Source organism: Trachemys scripta, chromosome 2 (genome assembly GCF_013100865.1).
Source record: "Trachemys scripta elegans isolate TJP31775 chromosome 2, CAS_Tse_1.0, whole genome shotgun sequence".
NCBI lineage: Eukaryota > Metazoa > Chordata > Testudines > Emydidae > Trachemys > Trachemys scripta.
In genome coordinates, this window is record NC_048299.1 from 219,812,341 (window position 1) to 219,829,250 (window position 16,910).

The window sequence follows — 16,910 nt, forward strand, 5'->3', positions numbered from 1 at the left end:
TCCCTCTCACTGCAAGGAGCCGCAGCTCTGACAAGCTTATTGCTACTGGTGAATGGTGCCGTTAAGTCCTAATGGAGCTGCGAAATGAGCTTGTTTCCCTGGGACATGGGATTTAGCTAGAAAGAGCGAGCCGAGGAAAGGAAGCGGCAGCGTGAGGGGCTTATTGTACCCTGCGGGCTCCGTGGCATCCAGTCTCTCCGGAGGAGTTTCGCTTTGCAGCGCTTGGGAAGTTTGCGGCGGCGAGCAGCTGCCAGCGCCGGCCAGTACTTTCCGGGACTCTGCCGTGGGTGGGTGCCTCGCTGGAAGACGCAAGCCTGGGCTGGGGAGCGAGGCAGCCGGGTGCGCGCTGGCAGCAAGGCGCAGGGGGGTCCCGGAGGAGAGCCGGGGCGCGGGCTCTGCCGCAGGGGGTCAGTACGTGTGGCCGGCTTCAGCTCGGACCCTGCCATGGGGCTCGTGTCCCCGGCTATATACCCCCCCCCCCCTTGCTCCTCGTTCCCTCCCCGGGCGCGGGGCGGCCAGGCTGGCTGGGGCGCCCCCGGGACTGGCTACGGGGAGGAGCTAGGAGTGGGCTCCGGGTCCCCTGCGTTTGGGCAGCGCCTCAGTCCCCCGCCGCCGGCAAGCAGCTCCCGGGGAGCAGCAGGCCCGGTGAGGCGGGGGAGGAGCCCCTGGCGGGGGAGAGGTTAGTGACCCCTCTCCCCCCCACCCCTAAGCGGGGCTGGATTCTTGCATAAATTATGCCAGGCTTGGGTGGTGACGTGTAGGGCATGGGCGGGGCCTGCGGGCGCGCTCGCCCCCGGGGAGGGGGCGGTGTCGGGGGCGCGCCTTGTGGCGGCGGGAGGGGGGCGGTAGCAGCAGCAGCGGCAGCCGCCTGGCTGGCTGGTGTCTCGCTCGGCTCCTGCGGACGCGCTCGGGAACTATCGGATTAAACTTGAATCGAGTGAAAATTACACAAAGGAGCGGAGCGGAGCCGGGACCCGGCGGAGAGCCCGACACGGCCCCAGACCCGCGCTGACCTCGGACAGGGACCTTCTCCGCCCCCACCCCCCGCACTCCCGGCGCCAGGGAGCAACTCCGCCGGGCGTGCGAGCCCCGCCGCAGCGGCACCAACTCCGGAGCGTGTCCCCTCCTCCTCCCCGGCCCCTCGGCAGCGGGCAGCGAGGGAGCGAGCGGGGGACACCGAGCCCAGCCAGCCCTGCGCTGACCTGGTGAGTGACCCCGCGCCGCGGGCACGGCCGGCGGGCGGGCGGGCGGGGAACTGGGGGCCGGATGGCGGGGGAAAGAGACCCGTGGCAGGTCCCTGCCCCCCGGGGAGCCGGGTGTTAGCGCCCCTCCCTCCGGGGCACCCCCGCGTGGGGCCGCGCGGTCTCGGCGGGGCGCTGCCCCGCGGGCAAAGGGCTTTTTGTTGTGCTCCGGCTGCCCGGGGCAAGGGGGGGCGGGCCGCCCGGCCGAACCCCCGCCAGCTCCGCAAGTTTGGAGGGCGATGGAAACCGGGGAAAAGTTGGGTAAAACTGCGCGAGGGAGGGAGGGAAGGAGGGAGCGGGCGGCGAGGCGGGGGGCCGAGCCGCGGGGAGAGCGGCTCCCTCTGGGGAGCGCTGACCACGCTGACTGCTCACGGCGCCGGTGTAGCAGCACAACAAGCGCTAACAAAGTGAGCGAGCCCCCCCACCCGCGGTCCCCGGGCGGGCACATGGAGCCGGGGCGCGGGGGGAGCCCCCCGGGGAGGCCGGGAGTGTGTGTGCGGGGGAACACGAGGTGCCGCCGGGGGTCTCCGCCAGGGAGGGAGGGGGAGAGTCATACGCAGGGGGCCGGGGGAGGGAGGCCGGCAGGCGAGGGGGCTCCCGGCTGCTTCCAACAGCCGGAGAAGAAAGAGAAGGGGGTGGGGGAGAGACACTACCTAACGCGAGCTGGACTGGTGCTGGCGGCGCCTGCATAATAGAGACTTAACCCTGCGAACCAACTCGGTTCCCCTTCCTACCCCGGCCCCCTCCCCAGGCTGGGTCCGGAGCGGAGCGCTGGGCAGGGCGCACGCGAGCTGGGACTGCTCCCCCTGAAATCAAGGCCATTTTGTGGGTGAGCGGAAAAGGTGGTTTGAGGCCAAGCGGTCAGGGAAGGAGTGGGGGGGGTGTTGTTTGTGTTTGATTCACACAGGGAAATGAGGCTGGCAGGCGATTCTCTCTCTGTCTCTCTGGTTTTCCCTGCTCTGCTGAGGGTTGGGGTTGCTGCTGCGGCGGGGTTGGGTACTGAATGGGGGGCTGGTGGAAGTGGGAAGCGGACACTGGAGGGGGGGAGCTGGAGGGGGGGCGGAGGGAAGGTTGTTGGTGAGACTCAGGGAGAAGGAGCTGCAGGCAATGAGCAGCCATCATTACGTTGCATTCATTTATCCTGATAGCATTACATAAGGGGACACCCTCTCACACTCTGGGGTACCCCCCGAACTGCTGGCGGTGTTATTTTAGGGGCCACTGGGTTCTGGGGAAGGGGGTCACTCTCGTGCACATGCCCTAAATCGGACGGGTTTCTTTAGATTACTTTTACACTCTACTCACGCCTCGGTTTAAACTAGTTTTTAAAACGGACAATGGACAAAAGAAAAGTAGCAATGCACGGGGAGTTCCCTTTGAATTTCTAAGAGATTGTTAGATACCCCACACAACTCTCCACGTACTTGCCCCACTTTCTACCTTTGTTTTGGTTTGGGAAGGTACTGAATGTGCCTTCTAACTACATTTAGGCGAGATTTTTCGTTTGTGAGAGCTTTTTCAGTTACTTGCTCTCGCGTGGATTTTGGTTTGGGGAATATCAGAAAAACCTTCTCAGGGCAATAAGTTTCTTTCTGTGTATATGTGAGCCTCGACTTTACTTTCCTCAGAGTAGAATCTGAGCGATGTTTGTACTGAAAGATGGCTTTCAGGGAACTGTTTGTCATTTTCTATCGTTGTATATGGGACTAAGGGAGATACAAAGAAACAAGTTGAACAAAAAATGTTTCTGTTCATTTCCTCACAGATCATCCATTCTAACGACGGCAAAAAATCTTAATGACTATGACCTTAGCAGCATGGGTAGCTGATTTATCCCAATTATAAATCCCGTTAGTTTGCAGTAATGTGTGAGTATCAATATATAATTCATATTAAAAGCATGACCAGTAATTATTTTTATAAAAGTTGAAATCCATCATTTTCCAGAGAGAATGCTGCATCTGTCGCTTGGAGTGTTTTTGTCTTGCTGTTGCACAACAGAGACTCTCCAGTCTTTAACCTAAAATGGCAGCTTTAATTTGACTGGGGCCCATTCATTGACAATGATAATAAAAAGGCTGAAAGCTAAATGTAGCTGGATGCTTGGGGCACGTTGCAGGACTCTTTTGCATCGCTAAGCACAGCAGAGAGAGGAACTTCTAAGCTCTGTAGTTTCTTCATCAAAAGTTTTCAACAAAAATTTCCTTTAAAAAAATCATGTTGCTTTGTATAACACATGCTGAACAACAGGGTAGCTTAAGAACTTAACCATGGTAGACCGCTAGATAGGGGTTATTTTAAGAGAGAGAATTGCTCTGTTTAAACAATAGGGGGAAAATCGCAGTAGTTCCCTTTGAAATAACCTGCAGTACATTGGGAAATTAACCCATTTGTTTCTGAGGTTTGTAACAGGTGATGGGGCGCAATGTTGACATTTATATCTCTAGCTGAGAGGATAAAATAGGCATGTTACTTTTGCTATTTATATGGCATTATAGAGGTGCTAGATATATTACATACTATGTAGTTTAATTTTTCTCAGCTAAATAATACCATATCTTCTTGGAGATGACAGTTACTTTCTCTGAGAACAACATTATTTGAAGTTTCAAACACTAGTTTTGGAAAACAGAACAATAGTTTTGTGTTTTTGTTTTTAGATAGAAATGGATAATGCCACAAACCTTAAGGTCTGTCCTGCTTAACACTTAACTTTGTTTTAGTTGCTTATTTTTAGTCCCTTTAAACCTTACAAACACTTTAATTTAAAAAAGACATTTTCCCAGAGATACTTTGGTCTAAATTATATCATTTAAGCTTGAATCCTTTAGTCAGTTAAACTTGCATTGCTATCAGTTGGATAAACACTTGACCAAGCTTCTCACTAGATATTTAACACTGTAATGGTATGCCTTTTAATTTTAAAAAATTAAAAGTAGTTGGTTTAAATAATAGAAAAACTTGCTTACTCTTAATTTAGAACATGCACACAAGTTTGCTGCCTGTCTAGCTATTCAACAAAGTTTTGATCAAAGTGCGTAAACATTTGGAAAGGATATTAATCCTCTTATAAAATGTTAGTGTGTAAAGGAATGATATAACAGAAATATTAATTTGTAACAAGAGACTGGACTTCTGCTTACTGAAAGCAGACAAAAGTGTACACAAATAGGCTAAACTTCAGTATGGTTTTGGTGACTTCCATTGAAATACCTATTACTATGAATGTGTGAAATTTAGTTTTTAAATAGCACTGGAATGTGTTTTTTTTTTTTTTCCCCCCCTCTAGTGAATGTGCAAACTGTATGCTACAGCTATTTTATAAAATATTGAAGGGTTATATCAAATAGCACATATTTACTTTGGAAAAGTTAGTATATTTTCAATCTAAAAGTTTAAATAAGGTTTACAACCTTGATCAAGGTTTACAACCTTGATCTAGGATTATCATATATTAAAAATTAGAAATTATCTAAATACTTAATTTCACTTATGGTGCATTACAAAGATTATTTTAAACTTTTTTTTAGCTATTTCTTATTAGCTTCAAATATTTTCAAGCTGTCTGCTACCATGCTGGAATTTTTTATAGGCCAATTTTGATTTGACTGAAGATGATGTTGTACCATTTTTATAAATATAAGGTGCCAAAAGTAAAGCTCTGTACAAGTACAAAGTATGTTACTGCTAAAAAGGCCCTAAACTTCAGATGTTCAATGGAAATGGCCTAGGCCCTTATCTAAAGACAGTCTTAAGTATAAAGAGACAGTAGGGGAAAAACAGATGATTTTTGGATCTGTAAAGGGCAAAAGCCTTAAGAAACTAATGATTATTTGCAATGCTATTTCAAGAGAATCTTCTAAATCTTGCATTGTGACTCTTTGGATTGGCATGACCATATTATATTGTCTGATACTGGCTATATCTATCTAAATTCTGATGTGACACGTTTAAGCAGTGTGTGTGAGGAGGGAAGAAGGGGCCTGAAAGATGGGGAAGGGGGGGAAAACAAACATGTAAGTGCCTTTAATTCTATGCCAAATCTTTAGCCTTCATTTCCTGTAGGTAGTATATCTGTCAATTAATTTCCAGATGGAAGGCTTTTAAAATCTGCTGAATGTTTGAATGGGTGAATTTAGTGTTCACAAATAAGGCTGTCTGGATCAAGTTGGGGCTGGTGGTGTGGAGCAGTTGCACAGCAATCTCTACAAATACACCTCATTCTTGTCTTGCAACCCCTCTCCTATGTCGTTCCTGTGGATAGATTACCAGTTGTTCTGGATTAGGGAATGTTTTAGTGATGCTCAGAGGCGATATGGATGAAACAGCATACTTTCTACTATTGTGGCTTAGGCCTTGTCTACAATATGAAAACTATACTAAACTGATTTCGTTACACTGGTAAAACTTTCTTGTGTAGACAAGACCTTAATTTCCATTTTTAATCTGTTCTCCAAAGGGGCAAAAGGCTGTTGCATTAATCTGCTGCCACTACCTAGTTCCATCTGTGGCAGATTCCAACTTCTTCCTTAATGCATCCTCTTTCTTTATTTCCCAACCAGTCTTACACCCATAAATAGGACACTTGCTATAAAGACTCTCTCTAACTTATTTGAGCTAAGATTTAAGATGACTGTTGTTGGAATCCTACCAAAGTTAAGAGGAGGAAAACAGTGTATTGTAAGGAGACCTCTAATCTGGTTTTAGGATCCTTTGTTGCAGAGAGATGGATAATTTATTGTAGAGCAGCAGTTACAGGATATGTAATGTGTTTTTTTTTTTTTTTTTTTTTTTGAACGCTTCTGGCAAGGTGCTAAAACTTGAAGGAGTCCTTCGTTTTGTTTTGTTTCCATCCGTATAATCTAACTTTCTGTGACTCTTATTTTACCATGGATTGCTTAGAGTGAAAATACATTGCATGGTTACAAACTGAAATGCCTTTATTCTCCACTATTTTTTAAATAATTATTCCATTCAATAAGATGCTTTCTGTGACAGAGAATACGTTCCAAGTGTCTCAATATGACAACAAAGCTCTTAAGGATGTTCTTAAGTATACAGAAACTGATTAATTCCTATCTTCCAGCTGTGATTTTTTTGTTTTGTTTTTAAAGCTGTAAACATGCATCTAGAAAAAAATCAGATAGGAGCTGATTATCCCTAAGTTTCTGACCTCTTTAATTTCATGCATACTGTTCCATAGCTGTTTCTGAACATAGTGTTTGTTCTTTTCTATTCTCCATGTTTATATCAAATAGTGTGCTTTTCTTAAAAGTTGGAGAAACAGACTGATGGCAGTGAAACTTTTAAGGATGCATCTTAATTTAAAAATGGGGAAAAATAAGCAAGACCACTCATTTAATAATAGGTCAGATTAGTGGTATCAGAATTCTATTTTGAAAGTTGATTGGCATTTGGGAGTGTAGGTGCTGGTGGTGCGGCCACACCCCCAGACTTAAAGTGGATTCCATTATATACAGACTTTAGTTTGGTTCAATGGCTCTCAGAACCCCCCGAAATCCCCCATACAAATTGTTCCAGCACCCCTGTTTGGGAGCTGACTACAAGCCCCTGCTGTCATGAACTAGGGAACACTTTGCCTTGTTGTGACCCCTGTAGCTATTTTGGGTGTGGTGTTGCCTGGCTTTGGAGGGAGCTGTAGCCAACCTTCCTCTGACATAGAGACAATTGCTGTAACAAGAGGGCCTTGAGGGGAATGGTGGGGAATAAATAACTTCAAGAATCAATTGTCTGGAAAAGTCAGTGCAGCCAAAATGTCTGCCTTCTTCCTAATGGTTCTGTGAGGAAAATTAAGTTTCACCATACATAATCTTGATCCTAGAGGTTATTTTGTTCAGAGTTCATTGAAATATGGGCCCACTTTGTTTACTATGATTAAAAGTTGCCTTCCTATGAATAACAGAAAGCAGCGCTGAGTAACTTTTAAAACCTTCTAGTCTGTAAGATTGTTGAGTTACTTTTTAAGTTATACATTGTAAATAATAGTCAGCTCACGATTTCAACAGGTAGTTGTCTATTAAACCCTGCTCTAGTAATCAAATTTTGCAATAAATTGCCTTATATGCAAATGTTTGGAGGTTTTTTTTTTTGTAGACAATTCAAATGCCATACTTTTTTTTTTTTTTTTTTTATAATCTCTCATTTGGTATTTCACTCCCATTATTAAACATAAATGTTTTGTGAAGTGTAGTAAACTTTGCTGTAGGTAGAAATCAGATTTTGTATCAATTTTAAAATATACCTGTAATATCTCCTTTGTGTTTTCTCTCAAGACTGAACCACTCCTCTTACATTTGTATTGAAAAGTCCTTTGTCAAACCTCCCAGTTTATGCTGCTCTTCGTTTGCTTGACGGAGTCGCTTGCTTTTTTGTTTTTGCTTTTTTAGTTGTTGTTTTTGTTGCTAGGGTCAGATAATGATTTTGTTTAAAAAATAATCAAGCATCTCAATTCCTAATCTTACTTTGTCCCTAAGATGTAAGGGAGCTTCCAACTAGTGTAAAGAACCAAGGGTCTGATCCAAAGCCCACTAAAAAGTCAAAGTTTTAGCACCCAAACTCTGACCCAAAGAGTGGAGATGTGGTGTTATCTCTAAAATGCCAGCATAGCTCAACTTGATCACTTTATATATTTCAGAAAGTTGCAGTCAGGATTATTCATGCGTCTTTGAATAGAAAAGTGTTTTCAATATTTTACCTTTTTACACATTAAGTTTTACTTTGTGTTGTACATTTCATGAAAATGCTATCCTAGAATTCTTGAGAGTTAAAATAGAGGATTGGAGAAGTTAGTTAAGAGGTAGAGGCAAGGGAAAAATGTATGCAGATGAGACTTTAAATGAGATAGAAATAATTACGTTGATACAGGAACGCTGTTCCATGTGACAGGAGGTATAAGGAAGAAGGTACTTGCACAGTTGAAGTTTTTCTGGAGACATACTCTCATCTTCATGAGAGATGATAGAGACAAAGTAGATAAGGGACTGGAGTAAGTCCAAAGAGGATTTTAGTAAGGGGAGTTGTGTCCTGAATCTTGAAATAGAGGGCTAGTGGATTTGCACAGGAATGGGGCTGACCAGTATGTGTTGAGGAGCCAGTAGGCATTCTTTGTAAGAGATAATGCGGAAAGTGGCATTCTGACAACGCTGGAGCCTAAATAATTGGGACTTGAGAAGGCCATGGAGAGGTTATGATGATCAGTGGAAAAAGGAAATAAAGGGAGGTAGAGATGAGTCTGTACAATACATGGGAGAGAATGCTACTCTAAACCTTCAAATCTCACTATCTCTGTGTGAGAGGAGAAGAATTCAAAATCAAGAATGCCTCCACTTCTCATTGTTTCAGTAAGTGGAAGATCGGAGCTGAGGGTAATTTGTCTCTCAAGGTGTTTTCTGACAAAGATTTATTAATCCACCTATCTGATGGAAGTTGTGACACAAAGCTATAAGTTTACTTGGTAGGAACTGGCAGAGAGAGGACGGAGAGGAGTCCTTTTAAAGGTGATGAGAGGGACGTGGTTTAGTATTAGCACATAAAGCTGAAAGTAAGATCATTGGGAGAAATCTGAATTGAAAACTATCAAACACTTGTTAGAGAGATTCAAAAGATGGTGTGTGGGAGGGGCATAAGGGTAAGAGCTGTTCAGATATTGTGGTGGGGTGTGGTGTAAAATCCTAGATAGATATGGTGAACTACTGGGTTCCAAGGACTGTGCTCTAGTTTATAGTTCAGTGTGTAGCACCCCTTCCCCTATCTTGCTGAAACCTCCAGACTTGCTGAGATAGGAGAGCATACCTGTTAAGTTGAAAGTTAGAAATCTGGCTCTTGGAAAATGACTCTAGCTTTTTATTCAGTGATGTGTATTGCAATATTTATGTATATGATAGCAAATATCCTGATAACCAGAACTAACAAAACTAGCATGGAACAAGCTTTAGGAGCATAGGAAATGCTGTGTTCATAGCTGTGTCTGGAATCTCCCTGGGTTGATATCTAGATAAATCTGGTGTTTACCAGAGGCTCTGCCCCTAGTTTTTCTATATCTTGGAGTGATGAAGAATTGCTAGCCCCTGGTGCGGGCTGCTTCTTGTCCTGGGTTAGAAGGAAGATATCTGCTTTCTGTCATCAGCTGGGAGATAGTTTGGCTGTGCTGCTAGGGTGGCTGTTTGGGGTTGCTCTTTGCCCCTTACCCCCTGGTTGGAGGACCTCTGGCCCTGGCTGCTGATTCCTGGTTACTGCTCACTGGCTCCTGTATGTCTAGAGTCCAGATCCTGCCTCAAGCAGCCCTGATGGTAGAGATTCAGCCTTAAAGTTTCTCATCAGCTCTCTAAATCACTGGATTTAAGCTCCTAAGCAGGAGCAATTTAGAAAACAGCTAGAAACAGGAGCACCTTGCCGGTGCAGGAGACTTAACAAGTCTGGGAGAGGTGTGCTGGATAACGCCACTCTTTCATGTTAGCTTTTCTTTTCTAAGAGGCTGCTATATTTTGAGCTCACCTGGCTATTAGAGGGAGTGGGCAGATTTGTTTTCTCCCTCTGTTTGGTTCAGCCTTCCTGGGAGACAGATAAACAGACTTTTTGTAGTTCCTTCTTGCCTTCCTCCTCTCTGTCTTGATTTCCACAGGGCTATACCTTCTTACTTCTATATAGAGAAATCACAGTTGCAGGATTCTTCAGTTCTACTCCTTCCTCAGACGAGAGAGTGATATTTAAAAGAAGTGCATGTGTTTCATACTGCTGCTGCTGAAGCTCTACTTGACAAGAAAAGTGTAGTAACTCCTCTTCCTCCCTTTCCCCCACAAACTCAGTTACCTAGAAAAAAGATAAAGATTTGAATGTTGTGGCATTTCATACAGGAGGAGTCTTGTCACAGATGTGGAACTGCCATTGGAAAGAATGGTTTGTTAAATAGAAGCAGAACTGTAACTACAGCATCACCCCTAGTTTGAGGGAACAGGGTTGTCCTGGACTCATGTGTTGAAGGCTGCATTGAGGTTAAAGAGAGAAGTGGAAAAGTCAAACAGGTAAAAAATGTATTTTTCTGTTGGCTTTTTTTATTTTGGTTAGATTAAAAACCTGCTAAAGTTACTGAATATTGAGAAGACTATTTTTCAAGAAATAGAAAAGGTAGACTAGAGAGAGGGAGACAGTTATTCAGTGCTGAGAGAATTTTTTAGAAAGGTTGAGTACTGGAGGAGTGTTGGGTAAAGTACTAGATTAGATCGCTGTTCTGAGGAGAATTTTTCATGTGAAAAAGATTAATATTCGGTTTCACAGATCAGAAAAGCCACTTGTCTGTGCTAGGTGCTTAAGGTTGAATAGTGGAAGTGGACATAGAGTTTTTGGACAGGGTGCATTTCCTTGATGCAGACACTAAACAAGTAGAGGTGCCTCAAGGTATATGGCTGGTTGCAGTTGCATGCCTTGAACTTCATCAGAGTGAACAGCAAGTCAAGGATTCTTTCAGCTGAGCTGCCCATTTGCTACTGTAAACAGTCCAGTTTTGCAGTGGGAGTGATCACTTATCGCTTCTCAAGTGAAATGGCATATCTGCACTAGGCAGTCTTTCACAAAGTACGGCAAACCTATCCACTGGGGAGGTGGGAGGGGGGAAGCGAGCACTGGTCCAGAAACCTAAGAAACTAGAGATTTAGGTCAAACTCTCATTGGGATATGGAAACGTAATTTGCCATTTGTGGGCTTGCTGTCTCTCTCCAAATACTTTCCTTGGGGTTTTTGGAGAGCATGGATGTCATCCTCTTGTAATATATTTAATAGCGCTGATGGCTTCAAAAGAGAACACTTTCCCTCTTGTATTAAGGAAAAATTGGCAAGATTGCTGATCAGGAACATGGGTTTTTAGAGTCTTAATGATAAAGCCTTCTGTGAAATTTATGGTCATTTAAGCTGTTGCCTTTATAGTTACAGTAGCTAATTTGGTTGTCCTTTTTTTGTTCATTGCCAAGTTTTTTATTTAATGTGAAAATTGTAGGAGTTTTTTTCTGTTTAACTGCATTATCCTCTACTTCTAGTTAACTTTGTCTTAAGGCTTTTCTTAATCGGACATCTATTGCAAAAACTTCTCATACAGTGGAAAATCTGAGTGCCTAAACTGTAGACATGTCATACATAGTGTATTCTGACTTTTACTATAGTAAAGAGTTCTGTAGCTTTCAGTACAGTTGAAGGCTATTGAATATCCCTAATCAACATCAATACATGCCTTAGGCAGGGACGCTATTGGTGGGATCAGAATCTGTTTCCTGAGCTTCGCAGTTGAGTGTATTGTCATTGAGTTAGAAGAGTAATCTTGGCTCAAGACCATATATATTTATTTTTAAACCATAATTGGTTGCAGTTAGTGAGGATATGAGTGCTCTAAAAGCACTTGATGATAAACTTAGACTTCAGTTGTGTTCTTTTAAGATGGTGTGTGAAGACCAAACTCATCTCTTTTTGGATAGAGGGATGAGAATACTGAAGATTTAATCATTTATAAAATGCCTTGTCTAAGCTGATATACTTAATCTTCTTTATTGCCTCTTTAAAAAAAAGATGCTTCTATTATCCCACTGGTCCTTTCCTTGCACTATTTTGGCAAACCTCAAGTCCTCAATCTGACTTCTCAAGACTGTGAGTCAACCTGAATATCACAAATTTTATCAAATTAGCAATCACTCACAATGGTGTCAATTATTCACACCTGTATATTTGCCCAATGTAATGAGACTAATGAAAAAATCAAATGAGTGTATCCAGGAATAATTTGTATCCTGTGAAACTTCTCAGCATGGTCTCATCAGATGTTTATTGCTATTCTACTGACTCAAGCTATTTTCTAGAGGAAGTCTAAAGCTTTATATTATTGAAATAAACAAATGTAATATAACTCGCATCATCAAACATTCCTTAGGTTAAAGGGTGGGGGAAATCATGAAGACGATATTGGATGAAGTAAAATATCAGTGAGAGTAACTGAGCAGTTTTAATATTATGCTGTCACTGTTCTCCAGAGTAATAGAAATTGACAGTTATACTTAAACACATTTATATATCACTCAAGGAAGGGATGAACATCTTACATAAATTACTTACAGGAATTTTTATGCTGTGTATCTTACTCAGGGTACCCTTTACAGAATGCTTCTATAGTTTTGATGTAATTTTCAAGGCTGTTCTAAAGGGCTAGGTTCTTCAAATGGCAAGCAGCTATATTGTGTAGATACATAAATTGATTACAGTGTTATGGACAGACATTTCTCAGTCGGTTAGGATTAAGCTAGTTTTCCATTAAAAGTCCACTTGGTCTTCCCCCTCCTCCTTTGTTTTCAAAACCAAATCTTATGTATTTGCACTTATGGTAGGGTAGAAATCTTCTGGAAAGCTTGAGGCAAAGTAGACAAGGTGTATTTGAGATGAGTTCTCAATGAGGTTTTAACTCCTGATTAGTTTCCTGTTTGCAATGTTGTGATAGCCATGAAGACCTGAAGAAGAGCTCTGTGGAGTTTGAAAGCTTGTTTCTTTCACCAACAGAAGTTGGTTCAATAAAAGATAATTCTAACATTTTTGGCTTGTCATATTTCCAGTGACTGGAACTTGAAGTTACAAGCTTCTATTGTTAGTCTCAGGCTACATCTACACTACGGGGGGTGTGTGTGTCGATTTAAGATACGCAAATAGCGTAGCTGAATTCAATGTATTGCAGCCGACTTACCCCGCTGTAGGGACGGCGGCAAAATCGACCTCTGCGACTTCCCGTCGACGGCGCTTACTCCCACCTCTCGATCCCCGAGAGGTCGATTTCTACCCGCCGATTCAGGCGGGTAGTGTAGACCCAGCCTCAGTGAGGACTGGTGGCTTTAATTGTATTCAGAGTGAACGTTTTAGTTACGTGCTTGCTTTAATAGGCTTTAGAACCCCATAGCCTAGTTGTAAAACATCCGGCAGTGGGACCAGATCTAGTCTCGGATGCATTTGTGGCCTGCATGGGATGCTCTGATTCAGATTTAAAATAAAAAGAAACTCCTAGCCATTCTCTTAGTGTAGATCAATGCAGTGGTGATGTCTTGAATCTGCATTGAGCCTGAAACAATGACTCAGAGATATGAACAACTTTGCTCCCCAGTAATCTATCTGGGGTGCTGACTGTACAGGCTAATGATAACATTTTAATGTAGATTAACTACTTAGTGGATGAAAGGAGGAAGCTGGTGGGAGTGAAGCTGCTGGGGGCGGGAATTGCTGCAAGAAATGCTGAGGAAGGAACAGAGGACACAAAGACAAGGAAGAGACAAATAGGAAAAATAACAGTATATTTTCCCTTTTGCCTGAGGCCGAATGTGGCAAGGCAATGAACAAATAGTAAACAAAAGCTTGAGCTACTATGTAAAGACCATATACTACCCTTGATCTTTGTGCAAAACTTTAATTTGACCAAAGCTAGCTCAGATATGTCTGTACATGCTGCAATCACACCTCCCAGTTGCAGTCTAGACCAGGGGTTGGCAAACTTTTTGGCCCAAGGGCTACATCTGGGTATGTAAATTGTATGGTGGGCCATGAATGCTCATGAAATTGGGGGTTGGGGTGCAGGATGGGGCGAAGGCTCTGGCTGGGGTTGTGGGCTGTGGAGTGGGGCCAGAAATGAGGAGTTCAGGGTGCGGGAGGGGGCTCCAGGCTGGGGCAAGGGGTTGGGGTGTGGGCTCTGGGGTGGGGCTAGGGATGAGGGGTTGGGGGTGCAGGAGGGTACTCCGGGTGGGAGGGGAATCAGGGCTGGGGCAGGGGGTTGGGACACGTGAGGGAGTCAGGGGTGCAGGCTCCTGGTGGCGCTTACCTCAAGCAGCAGGCTCTGCGCGCTGCCCCGCCTGCAGGCCTGACCCCCTGCAGCTCCCATTGACCACGGTTCCTGGCCAGTGGGAGCTGTGGGGGCAGTGCTTGGGATAGGGGCATTGTTTGGAGCCCCCTGGCTGCCCCTATGTGGAGGAGCTGGAGGGGGGACATGCCGCTGCTTCCGGGAGCCGCGCGGAGCCACAGCACGCATGGAGTGGGCTAAGCTCCCAAACCTGCACCCCGGCTGGAGCACCGGAGTAGGGCAAGCCCTGGACCCTGCTCTCTGGTGGGAGCTCAGTGACCAGATTAAAATGTCTGAAGGGCCGGATGCGGACCCCGGGCTATAGTTTGCCCACCCCTTGTCTAGACATACCCTATGAGACAAATATTTGGTCAGTCTTTATAAGTCTACTGAGAGACTAGTTAGTTTTGTCTAGTGGACTGAACAGACACATGCAGGAACCTATGAGTTTTATTCGAAACTGGTTTCCGAAGTTCATAATGGTATTTTCAGGCCTGCTACAATGGGGTTAATAAGCCTTAGCATTTATGTAGCACATTTCATCAATGATCTTAGTGTTTTGTACATTTTAATTATGTCTTATTGCTACTTTCTATAAAAGTATATTGGTGTCATCGTTGGGAGAAGAATTAGTTTAATGCTGAGCACTTTTGAGTATCCTTCCATAAGTATTTTTAAGTATCACACCTACCGTTTAACCTCTTTTAAAAAATTTCTGAACTTGCAGAAATTAGTATTTTTTTTTTTTGAGTGTTTGTATCTTTGGGGGAAGACACCTAAACATAGGAAACTAGTTATAGAGGGGAAGTGGTGAAATGTAATATACATGAAATGCTATCAAATACACAAAATAAATAAACTAAAAAAAAAAATCTTGTTCTGCTATAGGCAGAGTTGGTAGGAGTTTTATAGTTTAGGTTGCCTAACACTTTCCATTACAAGCCCTTGTTTTCAGGTGCTTATAACTTTGCCTAACTTTAACTATTTTTGACTGAAATTTTCCATGCTTGGTCACTGCTTCAGGCTGAATATTTTAGGAAAATCTCAGCAAATATAACATAGCCACGTCTGAGACTAAGGCTAGGGGAAAATATGTATTTTGCCAATGTGTTTTTTTAAAAACTTTCTTTGAAGAGCTTTACTGCCTTGTTTAAAGTAGGATTTGTAATTTTGTCAGGGATGTGCTCATGGAGTGAGAGGTGCATTTTACTATCATGAAAATCCATAGAAATTTGGCCAGCTTATAAGCCTCTGAAAATCACCATTTGCGCATGCTTATTCGAGGTTTGCTGCAGCTTTGAACCTTCTGTCTGCACTGAGCATATTCCTCAGCCTTAGAGAGTGTGAGCTATTGTTGATATGCAAAAGTAGTCCCGTCTTTGTTTTAAGGGAAGGAGTGTTGGGTTGGAAGCCAGGAGGAGGCAGAGTTTTAATTTCAGTTCTTGAGCAAGGGTTCTTGCCCCTAATGTAGGAGGCAGGTAAGTATCATAACCTCATCTGTAAAATGGGGGTAAACTGAGAGGTTGCATAAGATCACATCAAAGCTGAAGATGAGTCTGCCATATTAGAGGCGGCTCTAAGTCTCATCTGCAGTCATGCTGCCTTTCAGAATGGATATGCCAGATTTATTAGGTTCTGGTGTCAGTAATCACTAGATCATGCTGCCTTGCAGAGCAAGGCATAAAGCCTAGAAATTCTTATTCCTAACACTCCATTATTGTCTAGAAAATAATTGTACAAGCAACTGGCATAGTTTGTATCCTACCCCTCATTAGTGGCTGATTCAGAGAGTTAACTGACTGCTGCTGGTGCAGCTGTTAGTTCAGTTTAAGTGCTAGATGTCTCTGCTGTGGACCTAAAGGTCTTGATCTCAAACCTTCCTGAGGACCTTAGTGAAGGTCCATAATGATTCCAGATAAAATTTAACTTAATTTTTTTGTCCAGTACTGATTAAAGAATGTCATGCTTGTAAATTCAAGCACTCAGGGCATGTTTACACCACAAAATTGTCAACCTAAGTTATGTCAGTGTACAGCCACTGCAGTAATTGAGTCAGTTTTACACATCCCCACTACGCTCCTTGTGTCGGCGGTGCACGTCCTTACCAAGAGCGCTTGCACTGGATGTAAGTGTCGGTGTGGGACATTGTGGGATGTCCTCTGAAAGGCAGCAATAGTCAATGTAAGCAAATCAGTGTCTACCGTGACACTGTATCGACTTAACTACATCGACTTAAGTGCTACACCTCTCGCGGAGGTGGATTTATTAAGTCGGTGTTGTGGGCAAGTTATATCAGTAGGAGCTATATTTTAGTGTAGACGCTTACAGAGTAAGGTAGTGTAGACCAGGCCTCAGAAATAAGGAAATGCCAAAAGTAAGGTTGCCCATTCCACTTTAATTCTGTCCACTTGTGCATATGCTTGGTAGAGCTAAATGACCATTGCCTCATTCAGTGCACAGTATGTACAATGAATCTGATGGAGGGCTGAAAGAATAGAGGATTCTTTCCTGTGTTTAAGGCACTGGGCAAGGAATCAGCAGAGCTGGGTTCTATTTCTGGCTTTGCTACTGTTTTTATATGCAATGTTTGACAAAACTATCAAAATGCACATATACTCAAGGGAGCTGACTCAAAGTTGCATCACTCACTCACTCACTCATGCCCGTCACCCCAGTCGGGGTATGGGCCGCCAACCACAGATCTCCAGAGTCCTTTATCCTGGGCCATTTGCTCTAGCTGGTTCCAGGTATAGCCCATTTTTTGCTATCAGCCTGAAGGTCGCATCGCCAGGTGTTTCTTG

General features: G+C 43.9%; 1 protein-coding gene across 3 annotated transcripts in view; it reads left to right on the forward strand.

The window, feature by feature from the left end:
• The first annotated feature begins 1,085 nt into the window (after positions 1–1,085).
• Positions 1,086–16,910, forward strand: part of CHD7 (chromodomain helicase DNA binding protein 7) — a 186,888-nt gene continuing 171,063 nt past the window's right edge. For 2 of the 3 annotated variants that reach the window (XM_034762986.1, XM_034762988.1), the window contains exons 1-2: positions 1,086–1,205; positions 3,007–3,109. The gene's annotated coding sequence lies outside the window, so the exon portion shown is untranslated. The remainder of the gene's footprint in view (positions 1,206–3,006; positions 3,110–16,910) is intronic. The other variant, XM_034762987.1, reaches the window with a different exon arrangement.